Here is a 5,774-nt window from a genome sequence, read left to right on the forward strand (position 1 = left end):
CTGGACAAGGTCCAGGGAGAACCAGGTTCGTGTCCCCATTAAACTCATTGTGTGGCCTTGGCCCAATCACTCTTTCTTCCCTCACAAGGTTATTTGCTGTGAAGATAATACAAGGGGAGACCCACAATAAATTTACAGGAAGAAATATCCCCCCTTTGCTTCCCTCTCCCCTCTTCTCCGTCAAAGCTCCCTCCTCTGTCTTTCTGCACCCACCCCTTATCTATCAGTCTTCCCTCACCTCCATTCTCTCACTCGTTATGCCAGCTTTCCTCTCCGCTCCCTTCTCTAGCAATCATTTTGTACCCCCTTTCCCTTCTCACCCCTTGTATGTCTCACCCCTCTCTTGCCCCAGCCCTTCTCAGACAATGTCCTCTTCCCCCACCCCTTCAAAGTCTGCCCCTCTTTTTCTCTCCCCTATTTCTCTCCCTGACAATCTCCCTCTCTTTCTCTCCCCCTCCCTCAGACAATCTCCCGTTCTTTCTTTTTCTCTCCCCCAACAGATAATCCCCTGTTTTGTCTTTCCCTTTCTCCTCTCTCAGACAACCCACCTTCTTTCTGTTTCTTTCCCTCAGACAATCCCTTCTTTTTCTCCCCCTAAGCCAATCCCCCTTCTTTCTCTTTCTCTTTCTCTCCCCCTCCGTCAGACAGTCCCCCTTATTTCTCTTTCATCCCACCAAGCTAGTTCCCTTACTGAGGCTTTGCCAACCGCCACAGTCCCAGACCTCTGCCTTGGAGTCTCAAGAGTCCCAACCTGTACCTTGTTGCATATCTAGGGTGAGTTCCATGGTACTCCAGGAGGCAGAGTGTCAGTTCTCTGCATATTGGGAGCCCTAGGCTGGGCAGGCCAGGCGACATCTGCTTCCCTTTCTGGGGCTTCAGCATTGCTTTTCTGACCATGAAGAGGCCAGTTGCTAGAAAGAGAGCTGGCAGCTGTTGCTGTGGCTGCAGGGCCATCTTGCTGGCCGAGGAGGCTGGGCACTTGTCATCTCCTGCCACTTATTCCTTTTGCCTGGGTAAGTCCCAGCACTGGTGGAAAGGGCCAAAGGGGGCCAAAGGCCTCTCTTGCTGCTTGCTTTCTCTGCCTGGGTAAGTCCATGCTCTGTGCATCTGCAGAGAAAGCGGTTTTACTTTTGGGGGGATTTAAGTATCCCTCATATAGTTTTTGGAATAGATAAGATTTTTCTGCACACCTGGGGAGTGCCCCAAGTGTGCAGAAAAATCTCTTTACCCTGCATGCCTCCCAAATCTGTGGAAATAAGTATAAGGAAATAAGGGGCACAGTTGGGGATTAGATAGATAGAGGATGGGAGAAAAACATGCATGTTGTACTAAGCTCCTTTGGAGGAAGGGTGAGGTAAAAATGCAATAAATACATTAACTGAGTTTCTTCAGGAATTCTAAACTCATGAGATGATGTTTGTATTTGCAGAAACTGATTTGTGTACAAGGAGGATTTGTTCAGGTATTTTTAAACTGAAGTTTTAAAATAACAATAGGCACCAGTCAAAATATAATACTTTTAAATCCTGATGTTCTCAATCCATCTTTAGGGTGAAATCACATAAGCAGTTTGGCCCAACACAGCCACCCTCCCCTCTAGATCAAACGGACACAATCAAATGTGCACACCTGACTCCCATGTCCCACTAATCCCTACCTCGTGCTAAAATGACTCCCATGCAGATTACACCAATTTGGTGTAGTGGTTAAGTGTGCGGACTCCTCCACTTGCAGCTGCTGGAATGGCCTTGGGTCAGCCATAGCCCTCGTAGGAGTTGTCCTTGAAAGGGCAGCTGCTGTAAGAGCTCTCTCAGCTACCTCACAGGGTGTCTGTTGTGGGGCGGGGGGGAGGTAAAGGAGATTATGACCGCTCTGAGACTCTGAGATTCAGAGTATAGGGCGGGATATAAATCCAATGGCCTAGGACCTGTCTACCTGAGGGACCGTCTCTCCCCACATGTTCCCCAGAGAGTACTGAGATCGGGAACCCAAAATCTTCTCGTTGTCCCCGGGCCAAAGGAAGCCCTCCTGAAATCTACCAGGGACAGGGCTTCTCTGTAATGGCCCCTTCCTGGTGGAACCAGCTGCCGGAAGAGGTGAGGGCCCTGCGGGACCTTGCTCAGTTCCACAGGGCCTGTAAGACAACCCTCTTCCGGCTGGCTTATAACTAACCGGCATAGGAAACTGAGTGTAGTTCTATTAGATTCCTGCTATGTTTTAATGTTTTAACTGTGTAAAATGCTTAAACTTAATATTTTTATGTGTAATATGTTTAAACTTAATATTTTTATGTTAGATTTTATGTGCTGTAGGCCGCCCTGAGCCACTTGGTGGGAAGGGCGGGATATAAATCATAAATAAACTAAACTAAACTAAACAATATAAAAAAAATATAAATAGCCACTGGCAAATTCCAGTAGCTACCTTGGTGAAGCATTTCCATGGTGGGTTTCTGGTCATCTGATGAACTGGGCACACAATGGAAATGCATGAGTGGTGTGATTGTTCCGCTCTGTTTTTGATTTGTCTTTCCCTCAGCACTCCCTCTCTGATGTGCACGTCGGCAGCCCCATGGAATGTGGCCAGGAGCGTGAGTGTGCTTGTCTGCTTCTGTGCACACACCGTGGGACTTAGAAAAAAAAAATAAACCAACCCACCCGCAGATCTGTGGTTGTGGCACATTAGTGATGTGAACGATGAACCGTGGGCCCGCGGCACTATGGCGCCAGCTTAGGGGGTTGCCCGATCAACAGAAAGCACCCCAAACTCAAGTGGCTTTTTAAAAATTTAAACCTGAGATACTGCCATGGCAACCTTATCCTTAGTCTCAGTGAAAAAAGTGGATTTTAAATAAAGAAAAAGGAGAGTGTAGTGTATCGGCAGCCATACGCGCCATGCGCAGAGGCGACTGGGCTGTCCCAGGCGCCTCCAGTGCGGGGCGCGAAATCCCCCGCCAATCACCAGCTGTGGTGGGAAGTTTAACAGGTCAGGATTGGCCTGACCTGTCCAGTAGGCTGTACTGGGGATTGTACATAAGTGGGACCCGGCCCGCGTGTTCTCTCGCTTGCAACGTGCTCCGAATAAAGAATGCTGCCCTACTCGCGTCTCCAGACTGAGTACGTTACAGAGAGCTAAGCATGTATGTTCCCACTGAATTAAATTAGACACGAAACCCGATTGGGTGTATGTTTATTCAGGAATCTGTCCCGGTGTTTAACAGTACATATGAAAAGAGGCTTGTTCTCTTCAGATCAAATTGCAATTGTGAAAATAGCTTGGCTTTTTCAGAAGCCAGCAACAACAACAAAAAAACCCATCCAAATTTGAATCTTGTTTTGTAATTGGAATGACTCAGAAGAGTTTTCCTCCTCTCCGCTTAAATAGTAGTGGAGGTGTCAACAGCTACCATAGGCTGGTCGAATCCTCTTCCTCTTCCCTTCACCTCCTGCCTCCTTTCACCCATTCCCTTTCATGCTGTTTCAGCAGTGTTTGAGATCCGTTCTCTATGATGCACTTACTATTCTTCTGGTAGCCCTCCCATTTACCTAGATGGAAAGGGAAATTACCTGCCCACAGCCCAGTTTCCCACCGCTGAGCAACTGAAGATTAACAGAGAAAAAAATGACCTGCACCCATAAATGCCAGACGAATTCCCCGTTTTCTATTATAAAGACCATAGAGAATTGAAGAATTTCCTCTGGCATCTCTTTGTGGTTATTTTTCCTGCTGCACCTCATATGCTTGGGTGGGAAACTGATGAGGCACTATAGAGCATCACCTGGAAGTGACATCATATCCTTCCCAAACTCTTAACCTCCCCGGGCACCACTTCCAAAATTTGCTGAGGCAGTGTGTCGAACCCTAGCTTCAGGTGGTGACATGAAGTGTGAAACCTGCACTTGCCTTGAGTATTGATCACCACAAATATTAATCTGTGTTGTGTGGTGTGAAGGATTCTTTTTTTTTTTTAAAGACTTGCTTAAGTGGTTGCATGTCCCATAACTAATTGTTAACTTTATACAGACAGTAGTACATCCACTACTAAAGAAGCTGGCCCTGGAGTTTTCAGCAAATATTGACCAGTGCCAAATGTTCCATGCTTGAGCAAGGTGACTGAGCTTTATGTACCATTCATGCTCATGCTCGAACGAAGGGAATTTTGGCAACATTTCTAACTGAAGTTTGCTTTAGATTACAGCAGCAGCAGCGTATAATTTTGGCTGGATTGTTTATTCACCTGCCTGATTCTAACTGTGTCTCAGTGAGACTTCCTTGCCAATAAATATTTAAATGTAAGATTCTTCTCATCTTAGTTTTCTATATTAGTGTATATTCTAGTTTTGTACAAGTGGGGGACTTACCTGAATTTGCAAGGAGCTACTCCTTTTCTCCTCCTCCACTACTGTATCCTCTTTCCATTCCCTGAAAATCCCCGCACCCTGCATCTTCTGCTTTTCCCTCTTTCTGTCCCCTGGTAGCCTCCCCCTCAGAAAACTCTGGTCCAGTTGTGTAGTGCCAGCAGCTGCGCTGGGCCCAGTTGTGTAGAGGGAAAACTGCAAGGTCTTGAGAGGGGCATCTCATTTTCCCCTGTATCCCCCTACTCTTTCTTCTCCTGGCAAGCCCCGTATCATCACCTTACCCTGCTTTCCTTCCCACCCACCAATCAAGCTGCCTTTTTCCTATCCCCTCTGTGATGGACCGTGTCAAGCATGTGGTTTATACTCAATGGGGTGGGCCGAAAAAGTGGAATTGAGGAAATTCCTAGATAAGAATTTGAAGAGAGGTTTTATTAGACCGGCAATGGCCCTGCACGCTGCACCGGTACTTTTTAGGAAAAAGAAAGACGGGGGGCTCAGACTCTGCACGGACTTTAGACGAATCAATGGGATCTCAACATCGAATGCTTATCCCATTCCTTTGATCAAGGACCTTCTAAGCACTGTCTCAGAAGGGAAAATTTTCACAAAATTGGATTTAAGAGATGCTTATTTTAGAGTACGAATCAGGGAAGGCGATGAATGGAAAACCGCCTTTAACACCCCCATTGGGTCAATTTGAATACTCATTCATGAACTTCATTAATGAAGTATTAAGAGAGTATTTATACAAGGGGGTCGTGGTGTACCTGGATGATATAATTATTTACTCACAAGACTTGAAATCTCATGTAAAGCTAGTGAGGAAAGTACTCATGACTTTATACGAGCACAAGCTGTATGCTAAGCTATCCAAATGCGAGTTCCACAAGGCGGAGCTGGATTACCTAGGCTACCAAGTATCTGGAAAGGGGCTGGCTATGGACCCAGCCAAGATACAAGCAGTGCTAGATTGGGAACCCCCAAGAACATGTAGACAGCTCCAATCATTCATCGGATTCGCAGATTTTTACCGTAATTTCATACAAGGCTTTGCACACACATTATTGCCATTGACTGATCCAAAGGCAAAGAGACCAGGGGCAAAATTGGCCTGGACCCCTAAATGTCAAGAAGCATTCAACAAATTAAAAAGACTGTTCACTAGTGAACCCATCCTTATCCACCCAGACGAATTACGACCTTTCGTGGTTCAATGCGATGTCTTCGACGTGGCCGTAGGAGCAATATTAATGCAGGCTGCTAATGAACGGAGATTGCGTCCCTGTACGTATATCTCTAAAAAATTCTCTCAGGAACAACGAAATTGGTCCGTGTGGGACAAGGAGGCGTTTGCAGTAACTTTTGCCTTAAAGACTTGGAGGTCCTGGCTAGAGGGAGCCAGAGTCCCATTTGAAA

The sequence above is a fragment of the Heteronotia binoei genome, chromosome 16 (assembly GCF_032191835.1).
Source record: "Heteronotia binoei isolate CCM8104 ecotype False Entrance Well chromosome 16, APGP_CSIRO_Hbin_v1, whole genome shotgun sequence".
Taxonomy (NCBI): Eukaryota; Metazoa; Chordata; class Lepidosauria; order Squamata; family Gekkonidae; genus Heteronotia; species Heteronotia binoei.